Raw genomic sequence first — 13,856 nt, forward strand, 5'->3', positions numbered from 1 at the left:
AAAAAAGCAATTCTGCTATCATCTTGCTGAAAACAACGTGTTAAAACTATGAGAGCTCCTTTGGCTATTTCTCCGCAAAACAACCTGCATCCCCAACTCTCACCTCGTATCACCACATCCCCCTTCTCTCACCACAATGAGTGAAAGGCAGACCGAAGCTCTCAGCAGCATCCTCTGCGCTATGCCACCGCTTTACCGTCCTCTTCACTCCAGATGTGATGCTTTAGACGTTCACAGAGGGCAATTCCTCCTCCCGGGTTCACTGCACCCTTGCACGTGCTGGAAGGTTTAGCTTTCATGCTTCTGGTCATTCTTCCCACCCACAAAAATGAGACCTATTTCTGGGCTATTCATAACTCTTCCTTCCAAAACATTTCAGAAAAGAAAAGCAAGGCAGGGCTCATGATTTCCATGCAAAATCCCAGCCTGCCCGCCTGCTTACTGCTGCCAATACTTCTTATTCTTGCTGGTGATGACATCGTACAAGCTCCCCAGCACTGATGCTTCGTTATGTAAGTCTGTCTAGGTCAAGTGTAGGAGACTCACTCCTGGCCTGTGGAAACTCATGGAACTGTTTCTTCAGATTAACACTTCAGGGGCTATGGAAGATGCAGGAAGCTGAACTTTAACTACATACATCTTTCGGGGTAAATACTTATTTGCATGATTCGGTGGTTTGGGTTTTTTTTTTTCTGCCTTTGGTCCTGGCAGGTTCCTGTCAGCCAGGCTAAAAGGTGCAGGTAGGCATTGCTAAGAGGCTCCAGTTCTGTCAGCATGCTTGATTATTCATTGGAAGCATTGGAAGTCTTGCACTGTTCCTAGCATTAAAATATGATCAAAAGCATCATAAATTGGAATTTGCTAATCAGGCATCTTTTCTATGCTGCTGATTTGATGTGTAAACCAAATATGATCTGTTTCATCTGAGTCGTTGCAGGAGAGCATTGTTAGAGATTTCTGTGAGCCAGAAAAGATTTACTGCAGGTCTTGGCTGCTGTGATGCCCTTGTCTCTAACTGTGAATTTGCTTGTCTTGGAAATGAGCTCTGTGTCTGCTGTATTCGTCCTCTGTTGCGCCTGTTTGTGACAAGAATGGAGCACAGTAACCTGGTACTTGGGGGGACTTCCGCAGATAATAAATCCTGCCTACTTAGTCTCAGGATGAACACTGCAGCAGTGTGTCATTTGATGCTAGCGCCGAACGAGGCTGGGTTAACTGCATTGGGTTAACACCGGAGAGACTGTGCTTAGGAGATCTGGAGGGACCAGCCCGGGGTTTGACGGGAACAGTTACTCCTCTAAGGGTCCGAGTGAAAGCAGGAGAGCACTGATTCTGTTTCAGACTCTCCCACACCGTGTCCTGCTGCAGGAAAAACGGCGGCCCCAGAGTTGCATGCTGCAGAAAATGCAGGACAAGCCGCAGAGTGAGTTTGCCGCAGCAGCAGGAGGTTGGCAGGGAGCATTCATTCAGTTAACCCGGAGATGATGACGCAACAGAGTGCGCCTCCTTTCAAAAGACAGAGGGGTTTTAAAAGTTGGGGGTAAATGCAGCACATTTGAAGGCTTGGCTTCCGATGTGTGTTTGGCAAGCAGTATTCTGTGATTTGGAGTCCGTGGTAGGAGTTAGGGAATTAACTGTTTTATCAACTGTCTCCATGATCTCCAAGGGCTGAGTGGAAAGTTGACTCATGTTTGGCTTGGGTGTCTCCAAGAGAGCGCTGGTGCACAGAGGGGTATAAGAACAGCATGCTCTCTGGGTAGACTGCGCAGAACTCTCTGAAGCACTGGGCATTGCTGAAATAACAGACTGGAAATAAGTGTTGTGGAAGTCAGTTTCCCTAGGTGTCATTTTCACCAGGCTAACTGTGATTAATATTGGGGGGGGGGGGGGGGTTGGTCACTTAGGGTAGAGGTAGGCTGCATTTGTGCTGTGTGTAATTGACTGAAGATGTACACATTTCCCCAAATCATTTGAAGAGACAGTTACAGCTCCCTAAAGGCCTGATTTTATCTTACCGATGTCAATAGACGCAAATTGGCATAGGAGCCCCATCTGATCAGGGTTACTTGGGGTCAGAAACAAAATGCTAGAAATAAGGAATACATACATAATCATATCTATACATCTGGAATATGCATGTATATGTATATACAGACATATTTCGGGTGTCACTATCATCCTCAATTTTTTTTTCTGGTTTTACTTTAATGTTGTCTATACTGGCTTCTGTAAGAGGAATTGTTTGCTTTATGTAAGAACATAAAAACATACTGATCTCTTTCTTTTTAGATGTTTTGGAATTTGAATTAAATATGGTCTAAATTGGTTTTGGTCCTGCCACTTATTCCTTTGTGTGAATTAACATTAATCATTCTATGCTAAAGGTGATGGGTGTACATTGGAGTTTTAAATACCTATACCCTTGGGCCAACATTTGCTATTTCCTCATCACATGCTAGGCCAGAAGTTCTCAGTGATCTGGCTATCAACATCAGCATCTTCATGGAATTTGTAGGAAAGAAGATCTTCAGGCCTCGCTGTAGACATGCCAAGTATAACTTCTCTATGTAGGTTCTAGCAATACATGTTCTTATAGTTTCCAAGCAGTTGTGAAACGCATGAAGATCCACTCTATTGGGTTGTTATTTGATCAAATACAGAAATGGCTCTTGTAGTATATCTAAATATGTATTACATAATTGAATTCTCTGTTCTCCTCCTTGCCTGGTCATCCTAATGCTTGTTAGCGGTACTATGTTTTAAAGATTTGTAAAAATACATACTATATCTAAAGTCTAATGTGCTCACAGGAGTTTTTATTTTTCCATCAGTTCCATGTAGAATGCTAACTTTCAGAAGCTAAATGGCATACTGGGAATGCAGTAGAGGACTTGTCTCTTTAGTTTTCTCAGTGAGACTCGGCATACACCAAGAGCCTCTTTGAAGCGTGAGTTCTCTCTGTAAAGTAAGTGGTTGTTCTAAGACAAGGTTTAGTCTTGGCCTAACTGAAGTGTGGGGTCATAAATTCTTAGCAATGGGTCTTTCTTGTGCATAGCAGAATACTGAACATTATCACTGGCCTCTACTCACAGGTAACAGAGGCAACTTTCCATTGTGATGACCAGAAACTGTAGTGGAGACTAACAAACATCTCCTAAAGGCCAAACTGCCCCCACGTCCCATTCTGACTACCACCAACTTAGGCTATCTTTCCCTTAAGCGTTAAAGCATAATCCATAGGAATGAAATGCACTGTTTCTCCTACTGACAAGTTAAACTGACATAAAAATAAAGTCATGCCCTCATAAATAATACAGTGAATTTAGACACTATCATATTTGAAAGCATGCAGGTTTAATTCAATTAGGTACCTACAGACTGGGAAAATGCAACTTCTTCCCAGAACTTATCAGGAACCTAGCTCTACATCATCCCCTTTGTCTTGAAGTCTTGTTTTGTGTTCATCCTGTTCTCCCAGATGGACCAGACTCCCTCGACTACTAGCTTCTACCAAATACTTAGCTAAACCAATGGCTTTTAAATTTAGTAGATTTCACTAAAGATAGGAATTCATATTCTCTTTTCTTCTGCCTCTCTTAGCCCTGACTCACCTGCTGCTCCTGAAACATCCAAGAGTTCCATATGTTTCTTATGTACCATGTTCAGTAGCCCATTTTTCCATACCTTTTTATCTAGATACTAATACACAACATCATTAAAGGACTAAGGAGGTCAAGGATTTTCAGTTTGGGACTATGCAGCCTGTTGTCTGAAACACTGATTGCCTCCTGACGCTCCTGAGACTGACAATAAAGTTTGCTTTGAATCAGATGGAGGGGCGAGCTACTAGCTGAGCAAAATTAATCATAGAGGTTTTGGAGGAGTAGGGACAGATAGAGAGACACGGGAAGTAGTAAGGCAGGTCTTAGGTTGGATCTTGTTCCTTTTGGATCAAGGAACTAGAGAGAAAGGAGGTCACTAGTCGCTTCTCTGCCACTTCTCTGATCATTCAGGTTCCTACCCTGGTATCTGACTCCTGAGTTTTTATTGATAAAGAATAACTAGATAAATGCTTCATCTGGCACCCAATATGGGGTGCCAAGTGTACCAGGCATTTTCTTTTGGGTCCCCAACCATTCCCAAATCATGACACGGAGACTTATTATTAGTTTTGAATGCTCAGTCTAGCTTAGGGACATTTCTGGCTAAGTCTTTTAACTTACATTCACCTGTTTCTCTTTGGCTAACTCTTAACCTGTTTTTCTTTGACTAACTCTTATAACTTAAATTAACCTGCTTCTCTTTATCTAACTCTTGCCACAGGGACTTTTACCTTTTCTTACTTTCTTGCTGTCTCTATGTCTGACTGGCTGATGGCTGCCTGGCTTCTGTCCCCTGGTACCTCCCTCATTCTCTGTTTCTCCTCCAAACCTAGATTTCTTCTTCTCTTTATTCTCTCTGCCTGCCAGCCTCACATATCCCTCTTCTGCTTAGCTATTGGATATTCAGCTCTTTATTAGACCAATCAGATACCTTAGGCAGGCACCTTGCCCACCCATATAACTTCTCTAACTTGCATTTAGGAACAATTTAGCCAATGAGAAAAATGTTACTATTATGTTAGTTCCATATCAGGAAATAGAAAGTTCTCTCTAACTGTTAGAAAGGAACAATGAGAACTTAATTTTATGTTCCCGGCACACAATATTCCTGATTTCCAAGTGAACGTGGCCCCAGTTTTCTGTCTTTGCCAGCAGTATTGTTATTGGAAAAGCATATTTCATATACTTGAACATATATAGGAAATTTCAGAAAAATGATGGCTCACATCTATTCCCCTTGCAGAATGTGCTTAGGCGAAAAGAAAGTGGAATGTTAATTTTTTTACTTAAATAGACACCACGGTGAACTGATTTTCAAACTGTTACTTAAAGAGTGGATTAGGAGATGGTGTTTCTGGATTGGAGTAGCGGCGCCTAGGGAATGGCTGAATTCATATACTGGATTACAGGAAAAAGTAGGCAGCCTTAAAAGCATTAGGTTACATGGGGTACAAAATCAGAAAAGAAGTCTATGGAGGAGCATGAGGAGACAAAAAGAGGGGGAAAGAGGAAGCAAAGCAGAACAGTGAGGGGAGGGACAAGTAAAAGCAATATTTTGTGACATTTATGTATGAAAATGTTATAATGAAAATTATTTCTTTGCATTGCGACTTAGAAGTGATAAAACATGATGATAAAAGCACTCATGAGGGCTGCGAAAGCCCTGGGCTCATGGTGTGGAGTGTCTACCAGCAAAGGCTACTTGGACATGGGTTTAGACCAATAGAAAGTCTTTAATATTCTGCCAGAGACTTCACTGGGTGTTTGTGACACCAATGCAGCCCCAAACTTTCTCAGAATGAGCTTTTAAGCACAAAACCACACCCTGAGTTGACACACCACAGTTAATAAGAACAGTTAGCCAGAGGCAGAACTATGGAAGCTAGAAAGCAATGTTAGTACATTTAGGGACTTTCCTAAAACTATGACCTTTGATAGATTGGGTCGTTGTCTTTGTTTCATCAGGTGGTGCTGCTTACATGCTGAGTTTTAAGGCCTCAATTAGTGGTTCTCAACCTGTGGAGGGTCAAACCATCCTTTAATAGGCGAAACCTGAAACCATCTTTCATATCAGATATTTATATTACGATTTGTGAGAGCATCAAAAATTCAGTTATGAAGTAGCAATGAAAATAATTTTATGGCTAGGTGTCACCACAACATGAGGAACTGTATTAAAAGGTGGCAACCTTAGGCAGGTTGAGAACCTCCGGTCTAAATGGTACTTACATCATTGCATCAACTGTGCTAAAGACTTGAGTACCTGTTACAATGGTACCCTCCAGCACCATGGTTAAACAACAGTGTCTACATGGATTCATGCCTATGGGGCATCTTGTCAAAATGAACATTCTGTCCTGTCCTGGAGATCATGGTACACAATTTCAACAAGCTCCTCAAAGATGGAGATGCTGTTGGTCCACTGCCACACTCTACGAAGAAGCAAGCCTTTAAAGCATAGAAAGCGCTATGTTCTCATGAGATCTGTGACTTCACAGATATCCAGCAGAGCCAGAAAGCACTTGTGTGTTTGAAAAAGAGCTAAGAAAATGAAAAACACAGCATTCAGTATAATATTTGAAACGTGAAGCTTTGGCAGGACATCCTCATTGTCAAACTCTCATGACTGGCAATTCTGCTCTTTTAGTTTTCTCAAAAAAAAAATTTAGACTTCTGGATAGGAAGGAATTGGCAGACTGAGAGATACTTTTCTGGAGATTCCATGTTTATGTGTTGACTAGGTGAGAGTAATTCCAAACATAGTCATATCTTTTCACGTGCTATAGAAGATCTGAGACTCCAAGCCAAGTAAGAAGAGGTACCATTTGCCATTTTCCTTCCTGGCTAGACGCCCCGCATCACATTTGACAGAACTCTGGCTGCAGGTCGGCCTTGTACTTGCCGGTTCCCTTGGCTTGGCTGCATGTAGAAATGTGTTTCTTCCATGGCAGTGTGATGTGCAGTATGATGTAATCCAGACGAGTGAGGAATTGCTGCATCATCTGCTACTTTGCTCTTGAACTTAGATCCTCGAGACTTGTGGATTTCATAGCCATAATGTGTCACTGAAGAGAGATTTATATAAAACACACATGCCATGGTGCTAGGATGATATTATTACTTTGAAGGGAGATTGTTAGTTTCCATACTACATTTTACCTCCTCCTTTGTCAAAATGATCAAGATTTATGAGTCTTGGTTTTCTATACTGGATGATCACAGCAATAATATCAATGTCATGAAATTTCTGTGAGGTGTCAAGTTCCCAGTACATATTAGGTTTTAGCAATGATCCCCATTCCTATGAAATTATTACTAAATTTGACCTGAAATTAGAAATGTTTGAATATCAATATCTTTGTTCCTGAGAACCTATCTTTTTCTAGAATGGTACTAAGTATCGAAGGACTAAGTAGAATCATTTACCATGAAGCAACAGGCAGGCCAGAGCAGTAGCTGAGAAATAACAGTTTGACACACAAGCATGAGGCAGGGAGAGCTAACTAGGAAAGGGTGGGCTTTTGAAACCTCAAAACCCGCCCCCAGTAACACTCTTCCTCCAATCAGACCACTGCTGCTAATACCTTCCCAACTGCTCTACCTTCTAGAAAGCAAGTGTGCAAATACAAAGCCTGTGGAGGATGTTCTCATTTAAACTACCTCCTTTACGTATCAAAGGTCGTGGATACAGGTGTCACAAAGTCATTCTGTAGGTTCAACATCCTATATTGACGAGAGGAAGCTTCCTTTCTTGGTGCTGCAGAGAAAAAAGTAGGAAAGCAACATGCAAGAATACAGGAATACAGCTGCCAAACTCCCCACTCTCAGCAGAGCCCCAGTAACTTGGGATGTGGTAAACTACTTTGCAGTCCTGATATGTAGTATAGATAATGTGAACAGAGACAATTCCAAAGGCAGTGACTCAGGTCAAGGGCCCATACGTTTCTAAAGGTCTGAGCAGCACGCAATTATTGGTAAAACTTTCATGTGCCTTCCCGCCATCTGCCTGTCCATCTCCAGCAAATAACTGAAACCCCTGCAATGTGCTGCAATGACCTTTGTCCACTATTTGGCCAAGGAGGAGGGAATCAGTTTTGCCAAAGTGACAGAGGAGAAGGAAACGTGATCCCATGTGGTCTGTGTGCAACTCTGAATAGAACTGTGAAGATTGGAATCACACAGGAACGTGTGAAAAGCAGTTTCCATGTGAACTATGGTGGCCCTGAGCTCTGATGTCACCATCACACAGTGTAGTGACAGTGTGATGTTCCTGGAAAGGTCCCTGTCCTTTTCCTTTTAAACATGAAAAGAAAAAAGATGTCATCCATAAGCCTTTAGGGGAATAGAAATTATGTATTTGCTTCTGTTAAGTTATGGCAAAGTTGCAGTTTTATTCTGTAGGCAAAGTTGTCCTCATAAATATCAGCTATTTCTTTTAACATCAAAAATATTCTCTATACCAAAAACTAACTAGAACTCTTCCGTATATAGGAAAGTGTTGTGAATGATTTTAAAATATATTCAAATGCAAAATTGCTATTTATGCTTCAATAAGCAACCCATGATATTCTTGTCAGTTTCAGTTACTTATCTTTGTCAAGAGGGGGGATTGCTGAGTGAAAAAGACCAGGGAAGAGCCCAAATAATGTATTTAAATAACTTGCTAAGCTAAGAGTGAGCACTTATAAGCACAGAATAGAACCCAACATGGTACCTGAGTTCTCCACAGCAGTTCATGTGTCTTCTTTGTTTCTTGTTGCAGTTCATTCCCTCTTCAGCCCCTCGTGGGAGTGGATCTAAACACAGCACTTGAATACTGTAGTGTGGTGTAGGAAATCCTTCTGTATTTGTGTTGCTTTCATTGGTTAATGAAGAAACTGCTTTGGGCCTGGTGATAGAGCAAAATTTAGGTAGGCGGGGAGACAGAACTGAATTCTAGGAGGAAAAAAAGCAAAGAGAGAACTGCCATGGAGCTTCCAGGTCAGACATGCTGAATCTCTTCATGGTGACATACAAATTATTAGAAATGGGTTAAATCAAGATGTGAGAGTTAGCCAATAGGAGGCTAGAGCTAATGTCCAAGCAGTGTTTTAATTAATACAGTTTCTGTGTGATTATTTCAGGTTTAAGCTAGCAGGGTGGCTGGGACGACAAGCAGCCTGTTCCTCCTGTTACAATAATGTACCTTGATCTTACCTCAGAAGTTGAGGTCTCATCCTTGGTCTATTTGCCAGAGGGGTATACAACTTAGGCATGGGCAACACAGCGTTTTATTTTCCAGTGGGTGTGTGGGTACATGACTTCAGTCTCCACTATTTGAGAGTCTAAAGCAGGAGGATCCTTTGAGCCCAGGCTTTGGTGGTGGACTAGACAAGATAATAACTTGGTCTCCAAAAAAGTTTCCTTGTTTCCCTGCATGACTGTGATTTATTAATGAAAGAAACAAAGTATATTTCAGATTTTAATGAAATTATAGAACCTTGGAAGCATTTGCAACCTGGTTTCTCCTAGGCCTCTCCTTGGACCCGAGAGAAACTCGCAAGTGTTGGATTCTCATGTCCTTGAGTTTGATAACTTTGTGCTCCTTTCAGAGCAGTATGCAGAGCTAGACACAAAGATGGTCGCTGACTTTATTCTTGGCTAAACCCAGTGTTGGTTTCGTCCATCACCTTTTCAAACAGCAACTGCTCTTATATCCTCTATTACATTCATCTCTGTCAAAACATGAGTGAAAATCAATCTTCGTGTATCTAGAAATAGTCTACTCACTCCCATTTTGCTTCTTATATGCTCGTATCCCCGCTCAATATTCATTTTCTTCAGAGTTAAACTGTGAAAAAAAAAAACTTGAATGGACTTCTGCCACACTAAACTGTCTGTGTAACCTTGAATAGGTACACCATCTCTCTGGATGCCACATTTCTATTATCCAAAATAATAGACTTTTTCTGGATGGCCTGAGGCAACTTTCCAGCTCATAATTCCTTACTGATTATCAAAAATAGATAAAGTAGTGGTGGTCACAATTAATTATAATAAATATTCTAAGGTTGAAATTAACAAAGATTTGTTGTTCTTGTTTTCCTATTAGGAGACTTTATGGGCTTAATTGTGGAATATTTGTGCTTCCTTTCCTTGAGAAAGCGTGAACCTTTCAAGATACTAATCAAGGAGACCCTCTTGCTTGTCTTAAAACTGACCAGTAAAAAGACATAGGGCAGCTTTTGCCCTTGACTCCCTTACGCATTCTTCAATGCCAGTGTTCTACTAACAGAATCAACATCTCACTGTAATCTCCCTTCCTTGGGCTCAAATCAGCAACTTCCACTAGCAGTAAGAGACAGAACCATAAAAGCAAAGTCAGGACATTTTATGCTTTTTTTTTTCTTTCCTCTCTTTTTCTTTTTCCTTTTCTTTTTGGAACCATTCATAAAAGAGGCATAGCCCACATCCCACAGCTGCTTTGTGTAGTTCCTGCATTCACCAAGCAGGAAGTCAGGCAAGAAATCAATGGTATGTTCTGAGACAAGATCACACAGGGTCCCAGAAAGGAGCCACATAGAGCTGGAAGGGCAAGAAATAGTCCTCTCAGTCTTTGGGGTTGGAAACTTTTCAGAGAGAATGAAGCAAAATTGTTCATTAATTAAGATACCACAAAACATACATACAGCGGTAGTTCCACTGTGGTTTATAATATGGAGAGTAACTTTTAGCAGAAGTCCAAAGAAACAGGCACAGACAGCAAGCGTGTGAGCGGCAGCATAGAGTCGCAGCTTGTACTTTTCCATTTAGAAAGTGAATGTGTTTTTAAATTTTAAATGTGTAGATTTAAGGGTATTCTACAAAAATATCTTAAAATCTTGTTAGATGTATGATAATTAAAGTAGCCAGTGTTGCCGCCACTCTGATGAATCACACGTCTGCTACAAAGTGACGAGCTATTCATTAAAGGCACTTGTGTACAATTAAAGGGATGCTAACCTTTTACAGAGTCATTATGCAAAGGAACACTCACTCTATCATGCTTAACATTTTCAACTTTATAGATAACCAGAATTCATAAAACAAAACCCAAAATTATTTCATGATGAGCAAAAAGGAATCTGTTCACTGAGTGCACAGGAAAAAGCAATAGAGAAAAAAAATTGACCTAGGCATTTGAGACATTGACATATTTTGCCATGTGCAGATGGGCGAGGTCTGTCAAGATGTACAAGTCATGATAAAAAAAAAAGTCATCCAACTGGAAGGAAGAAAGGTGTGTGCATTGAAAATAGCCTGTCTTTCTCGTTGATTGGCGTGCAAAGGAAACTTCTCAAAGGGTTTGATTTGTTTGACTTGATCGTGTGAATTAAGCCTACAAAAAAAATTTCTATTACCACATATTTTGAAAGTAAATAAGTTCAGAGGCAAACGCCCAAGCTATGAACAATATTTGATAGCTTATGCAGAGTGAGCACTGACAACAATGAACTTGGGTTGGACCTTTGTGAGGTCTAGTATTGGTACAGGCAATGACTGAAAGCCTGGTACACAGGGAGCTTTGGCACTTTGTGTTGTTATTCCCTGGGCAGGCTCATGAAGGATCCTGGAGTCCCAGCGATAAGGTGACCGTTCAAATCTCAAGTCTAGAGCCTGGCCAGGGGTCAAGATAAGTCAAAGTGTTGCTTGAGCAGAGCTTAAACCCTCGTAAATGAAGTCAATGGTGCATCCAGTGAGAGTGGACTATGCATGACCAGACAAGCTCAAGGGGTATGAGTACTGGCCACATTCATCACCACCCACCAGCCAATCAATCATCAGCATTGCATGTTAATGGTAACAGTAAGTACTTCCCAAATGTTACACCATTTATTCACTAAAATAACCTTATGAACAACGTGCAAAATGGGAACGCACATCTGGATTTGCACATCTGGAACACAGCTGGAATGCACATCTGGATTTGCACATCTGAAGCACATCTGGGTTCGCACGGTTGGACGCATATCTGGAACACAGCTGGATCCGCACATCTGGAACACAGCTGGAATGTACATCTGGATTTGCACATCTGGAACACAGCCGGAATGCGCACCCGGAACACATCTGGGTTCGCACAGTCGGAACGCACAACTGGAACACAGCTGGATCCGCACATCTGAAACACAGCTGGAATGCACATCTGGAACAGAGCTGGAATGCACATCTGGATTTGCACATCTGGAACACAGCCGGAATGCGCGCCCGGAACACATCTGGGTTCGCACAGTCGGAATGCACATCTGGAACACAGCTGGAATGCACATCTGGAACACAGCTGGAACGCACATCTGGAACACAGCTGGAACGCACATCTGGAACACAGCTGGAATGCACATCTGGAACACAGCTGGAATGCACATCTGGAACACAGCTGGATCCGCACATCTGGAACACAGCTGGATCCGCACATCTGGAACACAGCTGGAATGCACATCTGGAACACAGCTGGAATGCACATCTGGAACACAGCTGGATCCGCACATCTGGAACACAGCTGGAATGCACATCTGGAACACAGCTGGAATGCACATCTGGAACACAGCTGGAATGCGCATCTGGAACACAGCTGGAATGCACATCTGGAACACAGCTGGATCCGCACATCTGGAACACAGCTGGATCCGCACATCTGGAACACAGCTGGAATGCACATCTGGAACACAGCTGGAATGCACATCTGGAACACAGCTGGATCCGCACATCTGGAACACAGCTGGAATGCACATCTGGAACACAGCTGGAATGCACATCTGGAACACAGCTGGAATGCACATCTGGAACACAGCTGGAATGCACATCTGGAACACAGCTGGATCCGCACATCTGGAACACAGCTGGATCCGCACATCTGGAACACAGCTGGATCCGCACATCTGGAACACAGCTGGAATGCACATCTGGAACACAGCTGGAATGCACATCTGGAACACAGCTGGATCCGCACATCTGGAACACAGCTGGATCCGCACATCTGAAACACAGCTGGAATGCACATCTGGAACAGAGCTAAATGCACATCTGGATTTGCACATCTGGAACACAGCCGGAATGCGCGCCCGGAACACATCTGGGTTCGCACATTCGGAATGTACATCTGGAACACAGCAGGAATGCACATCTGGAACACAGCTGGATCCGCACATCTGGAACACAGCTGGACCGCACATCTGGAACACAGCTGGAATGCACATCTGGAACACAGCTGGAATGCACATCTGGAACACAGCTGGAATGCACATCTGGAACACAGCTGGAATGCACATCTGGAACACAGCTGGAATGCACATCTGGAACACAGCTGGATCCGCACATCTGGAACACAGCTGGATCCGCACATCTGGAACACAGCTGGAATGCACATCTGGAACACAGCTGGAATGCACATCTGGAACACAGCTGGAATGCACATCTGGAACACAGCTGGAATGCACATCTGGATTTGCACATCTGGAACACAGCCAGAATGCGCACCTGGAACACATCTGGGTTCACACAGTTGGAACGCACATCTGGAACACATCGGGATTTGCACATCTGGAACACATCTTGATTCCCAACTGTGTGTTCCAAGATGTGTTCAAATGTGCAACACAGCTGGAATGCGCATCTGGATTGCGCATCTGGTTTGTGCATCTGGATTGCACATCTGCTTATGCTTTAAAGATGGGTTCCTTGTGGTACATAGAAGACCTAGTGGACACCGATAATACTTATATTTATCCTCTCAAGCACAGCAAGACAATTCAGGGTTATGCTGTGTCTGGAGGTTGGGGAGACATATTGCAATCAAAGACAATGAAACCATAGAAACAGGTATGAAGATATTATTTGACATCAACAGCTAAACAATGGAAACTGTAAGCTAAAACATGCTCATCAGTGTTGGGTTTAAAGTAGAACTCAAATGCACCTTCTTGGGAGCTGTTTACTACTTCATGGGAAGTAGTTAACACAGTGCTATTGAAGAAAGTATTCAAGAAAGTTACTGATCTAAAGCCATGGCTATGTAATAAAGGACTACATTTTTTTTCTCCTGGCAGAAGAAAAGGACAAATTTCGTTCGTGGGTTCTATAATCTGGGACGCTAACAATAATTTATTTATAAAAAGGGAAAAGTAGCATTCACAAACAAAAGCAGCACTTTTTTTTATTTAAAAGAAACTCTATCCAATACTGAATATTTTCCTCTTCAATAGTGTTCTGATCAACAGAGCAACAGGGGTTGAAAGA

The 13,856-nt window shown here is 42.2% G+C and overlaps 1 long non-coding RNA gene across 1 annotated transcript in view; it reads right to left on the reverse strand.

Moving 5' to 3' along the window:
• Window positions 1-445, reverse strand: part of LOC142857206 (uncharacterized) — a 69,404-nt gene extending 68,959 nt beyond the window's left edge. Inside the window, exon 1 of the long non-coding RNA XR_012911783.1 lies at window positions 133-445. This is a non-coding gene — a long non-coding RNA (uncharacterized LOC142857206). The remainder of the gene's footprint in view (window positions 1-132) is intronic.
• Between the last annotated feature and the right edge of the window lie 13,411 nt (window positions 446-13,856).

The sequence above is a fragment of the Microtus pennsylvanicus genome, chromosome 9 (assembly GCF_037038515.1).
Source record: "Microtus pennsylvanicus isolate mMicPen1 chromosome 9, mMicPen1.hap1, whole genome shotgun sequence".
NCBI lineage: Eukaryota > Metazoa > Chordata > Mammalia > Rodentia > Cricetidae > Microtus > Microtus pennsylvanicus.